Source organism: Megalops cyprinoides, chromosome 24 (genome assembly GCF_013368585.1).
Source record: "Megalops cyprinoides isolate fMegCyp1 chromosome 24, fMegCyp1.pri, whole genome shotgun sequence".
Taxonomy (NCBI): domain Eukaryota; kingdom Metazoa; phylum Chordata; class Actinopteri; order Elopiformes; family Megalopidae; genus Megalops; species Megalops cyprinoides.
Window position 1 is genome coordinate 15,368,205 of NC_050606.1, and position 17,034 is coordinate 15,385,238.

At 47.2% G+C, this 17,034-nt stretch overlaps 1 long non-coding RNA gene across 1 annotated transcript in view; it reads left to right on the forward strand.

Annotated features, from left to right (window-relative positions):
• The first annotated feature begins 733 nt into the window (after positions 1-733).
• The window catches only part of LOC118771394, a 45,036-nt gene continuing 28,735 nt past the window's right edge, over positions 734-17,034 (forward strand). Inside the window, exon 1 of the long non-coding RNA XR_005004606.1 lies at positions 734-854. This is a non-coding gene — a long non-coding RNA (uncharacterized LOC118771394). The remainder of the gene's footprint in view (positions 855-17,034) is intronic.

Genomic DNA, 17,034 nt, shown 5'->3' on the forward strand with positions numbered 1-17,034 from the left:
TATTGTTTTCAATGATTTGAACATTAAAGAGGACAGTCCTGTTGACTGGCGGTAGCTAACCTTCGCGATGAGAGCACTCCTTGTTTGCCGAGAACACATTTCCTGCTGCGGAAACCACGGGTAGACGCATTTAATGTGTTGTTTAGCACTTGCCAACTAAACATTATCTTTTAAGCACACCCCAGGAAAACAGTTTTTTATTTACTTCTCTGTGTTAAAAGGAAACAAACAAAAAAAAAATTAACGTCCATCTTGACAGCGCCCGCCTTGTTATGTAAACTACGCTACAGGTCTCTTTTTCGCAGCACAGCAAGCTTTGTGTAGGGATACGTTGCGTAGAGTAAATCGAAGTGGGAAAGTAGCAACCTTTGCAGAGTCGCTGCATTGGTACACCGGGCGAAATGGTGTAAACCTGTCATACACGTGTGCGCACACACAACCTGTTCGATGTACGCATCTAGGCAAGCTAGAACTGTTATTTAGCTATATGCACGTGATACTGGAATTGGAGACAACATTGCTAAATTGCGGTGCAATAAACCTGGTGTATAAGGCGGCTTGAAATCCCAGGACCTCAATCTGCAACGTTTCCATTTCAATCATTCATGCACGGTGGGATTTCTGTTACGGTCCTTGGCTAGATTTCCCTGTGGTAGCGCAGCAGAGCCATGACGTCACGCACTGTATCTGACTGTATGCAGAGCTGAGCGCGTGCTGCTCCGAGCACATGGAAAAGACGTCGAGATTTAGCTGCATGCTAAAGTGCGCTATTGCCACCTTCAAAGACGTTTCCACCTCTGACATGGAATACTCCTTAAATGTTTGCGCAGGAAGTGGGCCAATCCAAAGAATTGGTAAGGCTTTTGAATATTTTATTTCCCTTCATCCGTCCGCGATGTTTTGTTTTATAATTATCACAAGGATGCAAAAGAAAGCCGTGGCGTATTCGAGCTGCGCTCTGCCGCTATTCTGTGCTTAACTAGCTCAGATAACCAGCTATATATCTAGATAGTTATTATATTTAGCAACATATAGATGTTAAAGTAGGAATATGATGTGATATCGATTCATATTCTTTGATTATGGACAGCCAGTTCACTTAACTTTCATTTGTAGATCTTTGTTGTTTTGTTTTGAGTAATTAACTATTTTAGATAAATGAAAACGCCCGAAATAGTATTGTTCAGGTAGACAGGTGGGATTATGAGATATTTAATTCTTAATTGTACTTATTTCGAATCGCTAGCTAGTTAGCTGCTCAGCACGTTTCAGATTGATTCTGAATTTGCCCATCCCCCAAAGCCATACGGTCACACCATACAGTTACCTGTCCGTCTAAATAATAAATGTATATAAAGAAGTATGGTGCTCATAGTGTTTTGTATGTTAACAGCAAGCTGATGTACATTTGTCTCATTACTCTTTAGTTGTCTTCCTAATGAAAGCACTTCAACTGTTAGGGCATTTCCACTGATGTAATACATTCTGTGTAACACTGTGTTCTAAAACATTGTATTCTGTGAATACATTCATATATTTTGATCAAACTGTGTTGTTATAGCCTTCTTGTTATTCAGTCCTAGCTATTCTGTATCTGATCAATTTGGTAGTATTGATGGACAGAATAGTAGTAGGCGATTAGTCAATTACACCTCACCCTTCACAGTTAAACAGTATTCTAGCACCCAGTTTAATTTTATAGTTGAGGTCAGACTGACGTTGATCTGAATAGCATTGCACGACAATAGAGGAGCATTTTGTTTGTAGATTGCTAGTGCAATATATATATATATATAAATGAAGTTCTTATATAGTTATTAATGTAGTCCTGCGAGAATAGTGCACACCAGAAGGGTGTAATGTGTTTGTTGTGTAACGTTTTGCATGGGAGTAGTTAGCAGGTCTCGTCGTGCTCGCTAAGTTACAGCTCTCCGAGTTTATTCTGGGGAGGTTGGCATTAGGCCACACTACAAATTCTTGTCTCGTGTTCAGTCCTGTGTAAATCAGACATTTTTGAAGTGCCCAAAGGGTGTATATGAGTGATCATAGTAACATTAGGGTATACACTGGTCAATGCAGGCACCCGAGCCCCATTTATTTAGTGTTAACTGTGCTGGCAGTGTGCAGGCACAAGTCCAATGCTAGTGCTTGAGCTGGAATTCACTGTCGCTGATAATGTGCAGTGTGCTCACAAACTGCATCTCATCGATTGCGATTTGCGTGTACAGCAGTATTTATGAGTCTGCTTCCTGGACATGCTGCAAACCTTTTTGGGAGACATTAATGGCAGGCGTTTAGTAACATCTGAGCAGAACATGGCGTCTGTCAGGAAAGCTTTGCTGTGATAACCAAGTGCTATAATAGGAAGTAAAAGTAGCATTGCGCATGGAATCCAGTTCTGCGTGTTCTGGCATCGGGAGGTGTGGGCTCATTTTCAGATTTAACTTAAGACATCGGTCTCAGTCGGCAAATATCCATGCAGTAAATTAGAAACAGCAGGTCTCAGATTCCCATCCACGTGTTTTTTGGCACGTGTGGCTGAGAAAACAAAAAATAAAAGAGTCACGGATCTCACTGCATTCACATGCAGTTTATTCAGCAGACATTCGGTGGTTTAGCAAATGAGTTCCGAGCAGACGGAGCCGAGCACATGGCTGTCACTTCAGAGTAATCGTCCATTTTTGACCTCACGCCATCGTGGCGTCGCAGGTGTCTCCTTTCTCCTTTTGTTTGCAAATGGATGGAGCGAGGACACACACGCAGAATTAGCGCAGTGTAGACCTGTCAGCGAATTAGCAAAAATCAAAAGACACATGCAGTTTTGCTCCCTCATGAGCACCGGGTCCCAGCTAATGTTGGCAGCCGGCGTTGTTCGCCATGTCGGGGGCACCAGATTCCTTTGTAGCGTGGATATGAGGCTCACCTAGTCGTGCAGGTAATGCACAGCTGTAGCTGAAGCGCAGGTGGATAGCGCTGAAGGTATCAGCCTGTCAGAATGACAGCATGGGGAATTGGAAGGTAGGGAATGTGGGAGGGGTTTGTCGTCCACCCAGGTACTGCTCCCCCACCCCAACCCCCCCACTCACCAGTTTGGAGTTACATGAACAAAGGTGTATCCATGTGCGTGTGGCTGATTGCAGCATTCGGTCAAAGTCAGTGCAGGTCCTGTGTGGCAATTCACTGATCTTTAATTTTCCGGATGGCTCGTTGCCCACGGTCCACGCTGGCAGTCAAGCCCTATTTCATAAAGCTGTCAGCCTTCTCATTGCATGCGTTACGCACGCTGCTCCCATAGCGATGGGCTGAAATGGTTAACACAGAGATTCCACATGAAGGCACTGCACTTTGAACAACTGCAGTGTAACCTGATTGCATAACCGAATAACAGGTTTGCCTTGCTCCCTCGAGACCAGTAGATTGACTGGATCAGCATGGTTTAATATGTAATACTGCAGGCAGCTGCCAACAGCTAGAGCAGGGATGAGGGGTCTAAGTCCCCGCGGGTGACAGGGTCGGCGGAGTTCAGTGTGCCGTCGTTCTTTATTGGGTTAGATGTGAACCTGGCACTCCAGCTTTAAATCAGCTGCTACTTGAAAAATCACCCTGAACCTAGGAAGATCCCTGATAAAGAATTCTTTTCTGTAGCACAGTGATGAATAGCGTTAGCAATTTCAGTGTGTCCAGGTAATTACTTCGGTGTAACAATTAAGGTGAAAGATAGAATTAATGGCAGCAGACCCTGTGGTGGCTGAGGGCTAGTTTTCCCAGCAGATAGATGCGTAGTGTAGGATACTCACTCCTCAATATAGAAAGGGGTCCCCATATATGGGTTTGGCTGTGTTAGGAGTGAGACGTTCATGGTTCACCCCCGAGGTTTTGCTTACCCATGATAGGATGACCTTTCTGGGTTACAGGCTGTGTGCTCGTAAGTGAAGACAAACAGCACCCCTTTCCACATTCACCTAGAGGCTAGGTGTGATTGACAAGGAAATAACCAATCAGACACCTCGCATGAAATAGGGCAAACGGTTGAAGCGTGAAAGGGTAAACATCTTGACCCTTTCCGAGAGAGGGGTTGTGCCTTGACGCGTGACATCAGAGGGACAGGCTACGTGAGGACTAAGCCGTCCTTGGCCTGGTACTTTTTAGCCTGCAAGGTGTCATCTTGGTGTTACATCTAGGCTGATGTAAATGTCAGTGGGAATGATGTTGCTGGAAAGACAGCTCCGTGTCTCACTGAAAGAATTTTTTGTCACCAGCCACAACTGTACCGAGATTTGTCAAGTGACTCTCACTCATTATATTTGTTCCACCACTCAGAAAATCTCACACAGAACTATTTTGTCATGAAAAAATGGATTTTTGAAGAAATATCATCCCTGTGTTGTGTTCAAAAAAGTCACTTAATTCAAATAGTGTGTCCATATTATTGTTACCCCCTTTACCGCTATGATCAGAAAAGATTTATGGCAGAAGCAGTTAAGTTGTCCTTTATGCCTGGCAAAGAGGTCTCATGGCTTCGATAGTGTTTTTATGTGCATGTTTAAAAGGACCCTAAACCTCCAAACAACAGCTTTCATCTTCCTTGCCTATTTTTTATTTGGTGCTTAAATGAGGTGAGCGTAATCTTGGGATCTTCAGCACACAGAGTGGCAGCACGTGAGGAAATGAGTGAGTGGGTGTTGAGCTCTGACACCCCGCTGTGTGTCATTATTTTTTATGATCTCAATACGAGCTGGACCAATTAATCAATTTATATTTTCATGAGGAAGCTGTTATTTTGTTGTAAGTTTTATGATTTTTTAGCTAAAATAGACAGCAATACCTGCAGCATTGATGTGTGCTGTCAGCAGTTTGAGCATTTTGTCTCTGTATGTATCTTGGGGTTTGCGGGAGACTTCACCCACAATAGCAGATATGGTCAAGATACCATGAAAGAATTACAAATTACTTCCTTTTGTTTTGCTTAACAAACAAAAAGCTCTTTGATGCAGATCACTGCTATGGTACAGGTGACATACAACACACACACATACAAAATTGGAGATGAATTGTACTTTAACATTATCCTACTTTAACATGCCTCTTACGAACTCATTAGTTATCTATAAAGTCACTGTGCAGCAACTGAAAAAAGCATAATTGAAAAAGAATGTTGCTGACATTTCGCCAGTGGTAAATTGGGCTTGTTGCTCCTCAGTCACTACGTATTCTCTCTTCTGATTGGTTTAGGCTGTCATGTGACACATCTGGGCCAGTCATGAAAAGCAACACGCCTCATGTATGATATGCAGGGTAGTTGTCATCCGTATTGTATTACATGATTTGCATAGTGGACATGCTTATCAAGGGCAACATACTTTGCCTACATTTTGCATACTATCCATTTAACTGGATGGTAACTGAATCAATTCAGGGTGAAGTGAGCAACAACAGCGCCCCGCCTGGGATGTTAACTTGCACGTCTCTGGTTACAGGCCCAGCTCCCTTACCACTGTATACCAGCGTCACCATATTTATTATTAATATGAGCCTAGTGGAGGCTCTGCAGGTGAGTCTGGCAAATTGATTTGTTCACCGGTACGAGTATGTGTATAAATTAGCCTTTGTGTAAATGAACTGCAGTGGTTGCACCTCACATGAGAGATTTCAGACTTTTGAGAGGTCTCTGAAGCAGGAATTTGACATTGGTTATAATAACAGAATAATAACAGAAATGAAATCAAAAGCGAATAATGTTGCATTTTCCAACTTGCATATCATGTAATTTTTTTTATTGACTCAGCTTTGAACACTTACAGAACTCTGAACAAAACCAGGTGGTATGGTGTGAAATGAGGGGAAGAGGGAGGCGAGGCAGGTGAGGGAGACGGCTCTTGTCTCAAACGTTTCCCGTTGGCTGTTGATTAAATGTTCAGATGAACAAAGATGGCTCTCTCCTGCATATGCAGCATCCTGTCTCTAGCATTTCTGTCACGGGAGGGGAACAGCAGATACAGACTCCTGGTTTTGGAGAATATCTGCTTGTCTCATGTCATGTGCTTAAGGTGTGTTGAGTAGCTCCTCAGTAAGTTGAAGGAAATATGTATATGAAAAGGAGTCTCATTTTCAGACTTTCACCTTCACAGGAAAATAGAAGAAAACCACAGACGCTGAGAGATTAAATCTATCTTCAGTGCATTATGAAGAAGATGGCCAATACTCAACTAATAAAAAGCGTAGGAATGGAGATAGTTCATTCATCATGAATAAGAGAATTAAAACAGGCTAATAGTATTTCAGAGCAGTCCAACATTTTTGCACAAATCTTCCTTTTCTGCCCTTACCCTTCCTCCTAACTCATTCTCCACTATGTTACCTGGCCTTAATAATCTTGAATTGTGGCCTATTAATCAGTTAACCAATTACCCAGTGCCTGCACAGACACTCCCATTCTCATGCACACACCCTCTGACAGATGTGACATATGAAGACAGCTTGGCTGTTTCATGGATTGTAGTATTATTGGAAAATGCGTTTCCTTAAACACATACTTTACACATTCATCACACATCCTTGACAGTAGATGCTACGTCTTTACGCATACTTTGTGTAAAGTGAGTGACACATTCAGCTAGGTTTATTTATTTTTTCTGTGTATGCATTGTTTAGTTAATTTCGGCAAACCCTATGTTAACAATGGGTTTCCATTGCAATGGTCAATATGCTTTGTATTTACAACAAACCGGTCTCATGTCAGTGTCTATTCCCACACGACCTGTGCTCCTGTTTCGCAAATCACACCCTGCCACGTGATCACCCAGCTTCTTCTGACTTCATCACATGTCAGAGTTGACCGTCGGTCACACCCTAATCATGCATATTGTGACCCCATTTTTCCCCTCCTAATTCAACCTCCGTATCCAGCAAGCTTTGGTTTTTATTAAACATACTCGTTTAAAAAGGAACGTTTAAAAAGGAAATTAAAATACAGCACTTCAGATTCACATTTCCACCCATAGTTGCCGATATTGTGTAAGGAATTTTCATGAATATTAAGCAGTCAGATGCTGAAGAGGCAGGTTAGCATGGGGGTTCATGAACAAATGAAATGGCACAACCTGTTTGCCTCCCTCATCATGGCCCTGCCCTAATATAATTTGAGCTGTGCCCCTACTGCCTACCCAATTTGAAAAAAGGACTATTAAAGTCTCATCTCAGATGAAACCTTGAATTGAGACCTGTGTGCTGGGTTGAGTTGAGTGCTCTCTCAAGGTCCAAGGTCAGTTCAACACTAATTTGTAATTCCTCAGTCCTCATGCGACTGCACATACAATGAGATGAGAAGACGACAGACCTTGATAATTTTATTCGGGCTCTTTATTCAAGCAAAAGCTGCCTATGGCTCATGGAGCTTTCTAAAAATCCGTTCTTGTCAGTTCATGACGGACAAACTGCAAAGCGTACAGAATGAATAGCTCCCTAAATGAAGTTCTTCAGAGGTGATTTACCATCAGGTTGACCCCCCGACACCCCAGCTGAGTTCTCTGCAGGCCTGTTTTAATGCAGGATATTCACGATTAACCCACTCAGGGACTTGAAGTACCTGCATTTGCTGAAGTAATGTAAGTAAATAAAAAGTAAAAGGCAGCTTTTAGTCCATCTTAAGCGTTAAAAAGGATGTCGGATTCCTCTGAGAGTGTAGCGCCAAGCTTCACAGCCGAGTTTCTCTGCTCTCCCTCTCCTTGGCTTCTGCTCAACAGCCTGTTTTCACACCCATAATGTCCTGACGTCATGCATTTTCTACTAACTGTAGCCAAGCCCCCGTAAGCAGAACTCCCATTCACTGTCAGAATGTGTCCAGTCTGTGTAAGTTTATTTTTTCCCATGTTGACCGAGCGCCTCTGGCCGCCGAGCGCCTCCCCTGCACAATGTTTTCAGTGTGTGAGATGGGGCCGGGGAGGAATGGTCAGAATGTAAAAACACGTAGCCGTGGAAAACTGGGGGGCCTATTTTTCGTCCCCTTTTAAGCAAACACGCCTCCAGACAGGCCGAGCAGATAAGATTTTCCACGGAGCAGCTTCTGAATCATGGCGTGAGGCCGTTTTAATTGGACCCTTATCAACCATAATAAATGTGGGCCAGTCCGGCGGTGTGTGGGTTCCCTCTCCCTCATTGTTGCGCAACAGCTGTTCGGGAAACGGCGCCGCAGTTACGGCCGAGGATGTGAAGCGCTTGGGGCCGGCCCAGCAGCCCTAAATCCTGTGACTCTCACACCCCCGAGCAGTTAAACTTGGATACTGTTTTCCATCACCATGCCTACGTCCCTTTCTTTGGAAAAGGAAGTGTGCGTAGCATGTTCGCGGTAACCCATGGATGTAATGCTGTTTTTGTTTTGAAAGAGATATCGGACTGTAAAGGGAACAGGGGGTTTGTAGAGGCAGACTTTCATAGCTCATGCGCTGCCAGTGTGATGTTTCTGAAAGATCCCCGTTCCTTTAGCTTCCTGTGAATTAAGCTGTAAATTATGTTAAGATGTCTGTCGCCGGGGCAGTAATTTGCAAGCTCAGTAAATGAGCACCCTGCCATAAAATATGGGGGATAATAAAGCATAGACTGGAAAAGAAAATGTATCAAAGCATACCTGAAGTCTGCATTTTTTAATGGCATGTTTAAAGCTACACCGCAGAATGAAAAGCAGTGCCCTTAAGCACAGGCCTAGCTGAGGACTTCTCATGGTCAATTGAAAAGCTCTTGTCATGTAAATATCTCAATACAGAAGCCATTAAATTTGGTATGATAAATACTAGCCCACAATCAAACATCATCTGAATGAAATGTGTGTACCCCAGGACATTCCTTTTACCCAACACATCAACTCTGATGATCATATAGCCTCCTACCCCTTCACTCCTTTCCCATCATCCTTTTAGCCCACATGTCAGACTGTGCTGTTAACATTTAGGGATTTCTCTACAGGTTGGACTAGAGCTGTGACATTGTAGCTCCCCTTGCCACCTTGCTTTTTGCACTGTATTTGGTTCTAGCTAGCAGAGGAATGCGCCCTGCGTTTCTCAGATAATTCTGAAAGGGATTTCTTTTTTCCTCCTCTTTCGGTCGATGCTTTCTATTGGCAGGCTCGTTTGTGTCCCGCCTGGGGGCCAGGGGCCATTGTCTGGCAACCCGCCTGGATGGTTTAACCTTTCAGAGCGCTCCGGTAAACACGACAAGCATGCGTTGTGGCAGGACTGCGGGGAGAAATGTCAGTTGTAACGACCCTGTCTGAACCTCTGAGTCAGGTGTTCCTGAGGGCCTTAACGGGTGAAAGGTCATATTTCTTTGGCAGTTTTCTTTCTCTAGTGAAAAAAAAAGATGAAGACAAAAAAAAAGTTCAGTGCCGTTAACCTGTTAAACTGGAAATAAAAGGAATAAAGAAAAAATAAACAAGCCAAAGCTCCTCAGTGCTTTAGGCACACACCCGCATGGATGCCAAACCGGAACGGAATCCTGCTCTGAAAACGGTGCGTCTTCAAAAACACCAGTCCCTTTTCCTCACGGCAGGGTCTCTGTGTCTGTCCCCTCGTTTTCTTTGTGGTGACACAGCTGGATCAGACAATGATGCCCTGGCCTCTCCCTCGGCCTTCGTGGGCCGCGCGGAAGAATAAAGGGAAGAAGGGGCTGACCGGGAGAAGAACAGGCGGAAGAGGAGAGGATTTATAGAGCCGGGTGTGTGTCCGTAGGAGTGAGGCACGCGGTCCAGAGGTCACCTCAGACAGAGCGGGGGCGGGGAAAATCTCCGGCCCCGTCCGTGCCCTTGGAAGAGTCGCGGAGGTGGGCGTGGGCCTCTTGACCCGGCTTTGATTTGGCCTCAGGGGTCGTCCATCTCCCGGCTCGGCATCATGGGAACGGGGGCCCATAATTTAGCCAGGGAGGAAACGGCTGTCGTTGGATTTCCTCGCGGGGAGATTTACTGGGGGGGCTTAACAACGCGGAGGCCTTTTGTAGAAGAATGGCCCGCTCCTCTCCCCTTCATCCGCAACACACACCACCAACCCCGCCCCCAACCCTGGCACCTCTCCAGACAGGAGCCGTGTCCAGTTGGTGTTGCCTCATCAGGTAATACCCCCCCCTCCCCCTCCCCCACCACAGTTTGTACTCCACTGTTTAGCAGGGCTGTGAATTTAGCAGTTTGTGTTTGGCATGTTTGTGTATTACAAAGTTAAACGTACAAATTTCTACCAAAACTAAGTTCACTGCAAGTAAATCAAGTATCCAGCTTCTGGATAAAATTGCTAATTTCACACACTTTAGTGTGTTCAGCTTTAGTGGACTTTAAGGTAAAACTGGGTATAAATACAATATAAGTACATTTTAATGGGTTCATAAAAAATGTATTTATATTGTAGCCACAATATGGTAAGTAAACTATAAACTGAAAGAGGTAGCAAGATACTGAGGGATCAAATGGTACTAAATGTTTTTTAGGACTTCAGAGAACATTAGATTTATCCCAGTGGCTCTGATAACACCGAATAAAGCCAGGGGGATGTTATTTATAGCGGGGAAGCGCACGGTGAGAAGTAGCCGTAGAATTTGGGTGAACACAGTAAAGCCTTTTACACGGAGAGATGTGTGTAATTGCCGCCATTTATAATGTGTCCGTATGCGTGGACGAGCAGACTTTTAATATAGCGTTCAAAAAGTATCTCCCAGCCAATTGATAAAGGAGGGCATAGTCTCGGCCGCCTTTCAGGATTATGTAACTGTCTGCTCGGCGGCATAATTGACGGGCCAGCTGGTTCAGTGCTCTTATTTTTACAACGTGGGGACACTGAGAGGCGAGGAAACTGGGGGAGGAGTGGGGGGGGGGGACGTGTGGGGCATCTCAGCATGCGGGATAAATGCTACCGTGTAGTACGCAAGTGATGGGGCCAGACAGCAGGGAGCACAGATCAGACCTTCAGGCCTTGGGGGTAAAAGTGACCTGAGACGGCTTCACTCGGTGGGGGCGGGCCGCACTGTCAGGCGGGGTAAAAAAGCTGCTGAGAGGCGGGAATTTTCGTTTGTTTGGGGGAGGGGCGGGGGGCGGGAAGGGTTCAGCGGAGGTCGTGCGGTGCAGCGGAGGCGTCTCTGCGTACCCAGGGATTCTGATGAGCCCAGCAACATGGCCCTGTGTTGGGTGGATTAGGGCCGATTCTCCGCTGAGATTACCGCCACAATGGCGAAAGCCCTGTTGTCGACACCGCACAATGTGTCCTTTAAAGGGACAGGGGGCGGCAGCGGGGGGAAGGCCGGGTGGCTCGCAGACACCACAAGACCGTGGTGACAGCCAGACGCTCCTCAAAGACCGTCTGATCCCTGGCCCAGCTCTGCTTACAGAGGGAGAGATAGAGTGGAAGATAGATGAGGTGGGGAGGGAATAACGAAATAAAGTTCAAGTATGAGAAAGATAGAGGGAGGAAAAGAGAGGAGGGAAGAAATGAAGGGAGGAGTGGAGGGAGGAAATGAGCGCAGCAGAGAGAGAGTGAAAGGAAGAAAGAGAGAGACGTAGACTTCCCTAGGCTGGCAATTGAGCCTTTTAACTCATGACTCATTACAGCTACAGCAGAGTGTAAACAGGAAGAGAGATCACAATGAACAGGGCAGCACCTTTGCCTTGCCGTCAAGCTCCTTCACATTAACAAACCCGATAATTCCCTCAGTTCCGGTTAACCTCCAGTCCCCGGTCTCGGCGATATCAAAGCAACCCCGGGCCGTGAGGGCGCTGAATCCGCAGACAGAGGCAACGCACCACACGAGCCTTAGATGTGGAGGATAGCGCCGGCCCTAAGGATTATTCCGGCGTGGTGCGTTTAAGGAGAGAACGTAAGAGGAAAACAGAGCGGTGTAATCCCAGACAGCGTTTAATCGAGCCGTCGGGGTCGCTCGGTTCGTCCGCCCCGTAAATCAGCCTCACGAGGCCGCGTCAGATCCTCTGGACGCAGGCCTGGCGTGTTGCTCAGAGGCCGGAAGTTGGACGGCAGTATCTGGTTGAACGACAAGTTTACAGTTGCCAGGGCCGGCGCTCCGGAATGCGTTCGGTGACTCGCCGCCACAAGGATGGTTCAGCCAGAATGAGGAAATGCGCTAACTGTAGCTGTCGGCAGAGGCAGGAAGTCAGGTGTGACCGGTGACGCGTGCTGCGTGGGCCCCTTGGGGACCGTCCCCCGGGCCGGACGCTCTTCCTTGTGTGTCGCACGTGAGACCCCCGTCACTCACTGCACAGGGGACCCCGGCGGATGGTGTTCTCTAATGAGCGGCAGTGTGGCATAGCACTTAAGGGCCTGTGATTTGTAATCCAAAGGTTGCAAGCTGGATTCCAGATGCCAGTCAGCCAGTGCCGTTATACCCCTGGGCAAGGCACTAAACCTAACTTCCTCAGTAAATATTCACCTGGATAAATCCTTTGTCTGTCTAAACTGTCAACAGGAACAACAAACCACTGTACAGTTGGGCATCCTGTGGGTCATTTCATGCTGGGAATTAGGTAATGGCTTTTTTCCTCTCTTCCCGTGCTTCATAACCGTTCACTTCCTGTGCTGTTAAAGCAGCAGCGTGGACTTGTGGTTAGATATCATAAAGGAATCAGTAAAAACCAAGCTATAATAATGAATAATACATAGTCCGTTTAACTTTTACTGGAAAAGTGAGACAAATACATGACAGTGACTAAGACTGTGACTGTCAGAAAAATGTGTGCGTCACCATTGTAGCTGCACATGAAACGCGCTACATGTTGTGTGTCTTATTTGCTACCGCGGTGAGTCAGCTCCATTCCGAGTAGATAGAGTTACATCTGCGTGCTGGAAAGGGGGGATCGCCGCACTTTGTTTAATGCATATTTAAAAGGACACTAACGAAATGCAAGTGCCACGCTCCTCATCGTCCGAACCTGAGGGAGAAGAGGCTGCTCGACTTTCTCTCAGGATCAATTAGGCAGATTGCTGGTCCTCGCGGCGCGGGGACGGCGGTGCCAGGGCTGGTAATTCGAGCCGGGATGAAGAGTGGTAATTGCCACTTAATTTTATTCGGTTCGGTTTGCGAGCGCAGAGTAATCCTTCAGGCGGTTTGGCCACAGAACTGGTGCTGGGAGTCTGAGGCTAAAACGCTGGCGCGTTCCTACGTTTTCGTCAGAGAAGTTCATTCAGAGCTAATGGCTCAAGCTTAGACAGGCAGAAGTCAAAAAGGGCCGTGGTAAAAAGTGCTACGTCATAGGACAATTTTTTTTGTATGGACATGCATCTTTGAAAGGTGAGAATTGTGTAGCGAATGCAGCTTGATTAGTGTATGCAGCAGGAATTTGTGCGGCCTCCCTCTGCCCTTGAGGTGGAGTTCTTCACGCGCCTCTCACCTTCTTGCGTGCGAGTTTTATTGGCACACTTCACTCAGAGAAGGAATCCCTCTGCCGTCCTTTAAAAGTCATTAGCAGGAAGCAGGGTCGTAAAGCGGGTGTTAGGATAGCTGCAGGCCCCGCCTCCGTCCCCCTCCTTCTCTCACCTGCGGAGCTGGTGTCACACTGCAGCACAGCGGGACTCCCCGGGGCAGTGGCAGCCGACAGCGGAATGCGTCACCCACAGAGGAGCTCCGTTCAGACTCCACAATCTCAGGGATTGTAAATATGGAGCAGGCACCGGAGGCACTGGACGTCCCCTGGCAGGCATAGTCAGTGGTAGGCCCTCCAGGCCGGCAAACTGGCTGTTGGTGCCTCGTACAAGATGGCCTGTCTCGTGACACCCCCCCCCCCCCCAGCCCCCCCCATTTCAGTCACGGAATCATAGACGGTGACCTTCCACAGCGGACAGCTCCCCCGCCGATATTATGATGACAAAAATGCGTGTGCCTCACGGCCCCCCTTCAGACTGGCTTTCTCCCACCCCTCCCGCTTTCAGGTGAGGTTCTTTCAGGACGGCCCTGGCTGACCCTAGACGCAGTGCCAGAGGGGGGTCTGGGGCGGCCGTCTCATGCACCCTCACCCAGTGCCGGGCAGAGCCCACACTACCCCGCCCGAGCTGCCTGTCACGGCATATCTGGCCCCGCCATGCCGAGCCCTTTGGTGACCTTTTCATGACGGTCTTCTCCCTGCGCACTGCCCTGACCGGGCCTGTCTCCTGTGGGGGGGGGCTCGCGTCAGAATGGATGCTCCAAAACACACTGAAATCGCCCTCTCTGTCCCTGCCCCCCTCCGTGCATACGCCGATGGGGCTCTGAGAAGCGGGAAGCCAGATTCGCCCTGACAGCCGAGACAGCGGCCCGGGCCGAGGGTGGGCTCCCCAGGAAAAAAGGAAGAGAGAAAGAAGCAGTGGATTAACTCCGCACACTAAATCTTTCCACCCCCCCTATTTTCTTCCGTCCTTGTGGTAGCTGTGGGAGTGGGTCAAAGAGTGCACGATATCTGCTATCTCCAGTCACGGCCGCCCCTCGCCGCCTAATGCATTTACAGTGTGTAACTGACCTGACTCCCTTTTCTTCTTCGCTTTGATGGCCAACTAGGTGGGCGGGGGGCAGGGGAGGGGGGCTGACAATGGCCCCTGCTACTCCTCTGAAGCGCCGCCTGTCCCTGGGGAGGGTTTGATTGCCTCCGAGGCCTCCTATGTAAAGGAATAGGAGATTGCCTGCCATCTGGAGAAAACGATACTATCTCTGCTGATTCATACTGTCAGAAGTGCCCCCCTCCCTGTTTCTGCTCCTTCCCCCTGCCTGTCCCTCTCTGTCCTCTCTTATAGCTGAAATGCTAGATGTTGTTTTTTTTTTTACCCCTCTCACTGTCTCTCCAAGCCAACATTTACAGTATGTGTCAAACCAAGGCCTTCAAACCCACATGTCCATGCAGAGAAAGTATGATTCACACTATACTCCACAATGTCTCGCACGCACACACACACACACACACACACACACACACGCACACACACAGACGCGTACTTGCGACACACACACATACACAAGAATGTTTTTGAACAATGCTGGCCTGTACACTGAATGATTTATTAATTATTTATCACACAAGGAGCGCTTTGCAAACAGAAATGTTTGTAAAATCCAGCATTCTTGCATGTTCCTCTTATACCATCTGCGTTTGCTCGAATTACAAGAAGTGAGAAGAGCAAAAGCTGAGAAAAGGGGAACGACAGAGTCCATACCAATGTTAAATACATCCTCCTACTTGCAGTTACAGCCAGTCTAATGGTCATCTTAGTAATTTCTTCTCAAACAATATATCATTTCAGTTGTATTTTCCACAGAAATTGGGAATCATCTTGATACGAAGCCATTTAAATCCCCCAACAATGGACAGTACAACAACGGACTGGCTTCTTCACACGGCAAACATTTGCTAGTATGCCTAATTAGCGTCAAACCTTGAACTGTAAATACTTTTCACCCTCCCCTCTGGAATACTGCAGACATGAAAAAAGGTGTGAAAGTGTTTACACTTGTTAGACTTAATTAGTGATATCCTCTCACTGCTGTGTGCAACATTCTTGTTTTAACTGTACAAGTGCAATTGCATAGCAAGCTGTAACAGCTTGTAGTGGAACTTGTACTCATTATTGTACTCTTTATATAGTATTGGAACCTGTCCAGTTGAATTCATAGAATAATCCAATGGGCTTTAAAGGCATCAGCAAGGCACCATAAATCAGTATTTGCGATTTGTCTTAGAGCTTTTGGCTGTAATGCCCCCCCAACACACACACTCACACACACACACTCACACACACACACACACACCACTTTATTTGTAGAGCAGATTGTCACGAAAAACAACAGCAAAAACAGTGCTGTTATTTCGGAGGAGGGGAAGCAACAGATCGTAAATTTGACGCCTCGAAAGGCGTCTGTTGGCACCGTTTGTAGTCCTTAGGTCACCTGCACCCGTCACCCCGGGCCAGCTCAGTGATGCGTTTCGCGTATTTGTCAGGGGGTAGGGTCACATAGAGGTGTCTGTTCTTGTCATTGACTGGGGCCAGTTGGCTTTCACTGAACAGATGGGCTGGGGGGGGGGGGGGGGGGGGGGGGGGGCAGAGACGTTGCCTTGTTCACACCTCCAGCCCTGAGACACCATGCTTACCCTCTGGCCCAGCCTCAACCTGACGCAGTGGTCAACAGTTCCCTCACCCCCCACCTGTCTTTTCTCACCTGAGAAATGGTCAGCTCACAGTGTCCTGTAGCTCGCAGGGCCGCTCACCGCCCCAGCTCTGGGATGGGACGGCAGTTAGATGCCAGATTTCTACAGTGGTCTAATCCAGCGCTGAATCTGGCGGCCTGGCTCTTGAGAAAATGCGTCCGGTTCCCGGGAGATGAACTTTCGGCGGAGCGGTTTTTCTCACGTCCCCCGGTCAGCAGAGAGTGGAAGGTCAAGAGAACGATCAGGATCTGGGAAGAAATCTGGACGGGGGGGAGTGGACTCCCCCGCGAAACTGCTTCTCATGACATAATGAGAGGAAGCTTCCAGCTGGACCGGCCGAGGCCTTGCAGAAGCTGCTGTGCTTGCTGACTTTGCTGAAAACTGTGGGCTGCTTGCTGTGTCTTTACCGAACACTGTGGGCTGCTTGCTCTGCCTTTCCTGAAAACTGCAGACTGTTTGCTGTATCTTTACTGACCAGTTTTGGGTGGTATCTGGAGATGGATCAGCAAGTGAACTTACAGATTTGTTTGATCTTTCATTTCTGCTTGGAGTTGGAAATTACCCTCGTTTTTTTTTTCATTCTAAAAGTATTTAAGAAATGTTTATGTGGATTTGCTGAGCTTGAGCCAAATCAACACCCCGAAGTAGGATAGGCTCATGGGTAAATTTTTGGTATGTCCAGCCCAATTCCTTCCTCTGGGTTTTCTTTTCCCACAGAACCACCCAAGGTCCCAACAGTTGTGCAAATATGCACATCTTGAATTATGCCAGACCTTGATTCTCCATATTAAACTGCCAGAATAAGTGTCTATCCTAAGCGTGCAGGCAGTGCCCTTGTTTTTAAATCAGATCTGTGCTACCTATAGTGTCACTGCAGTGTTATTTAG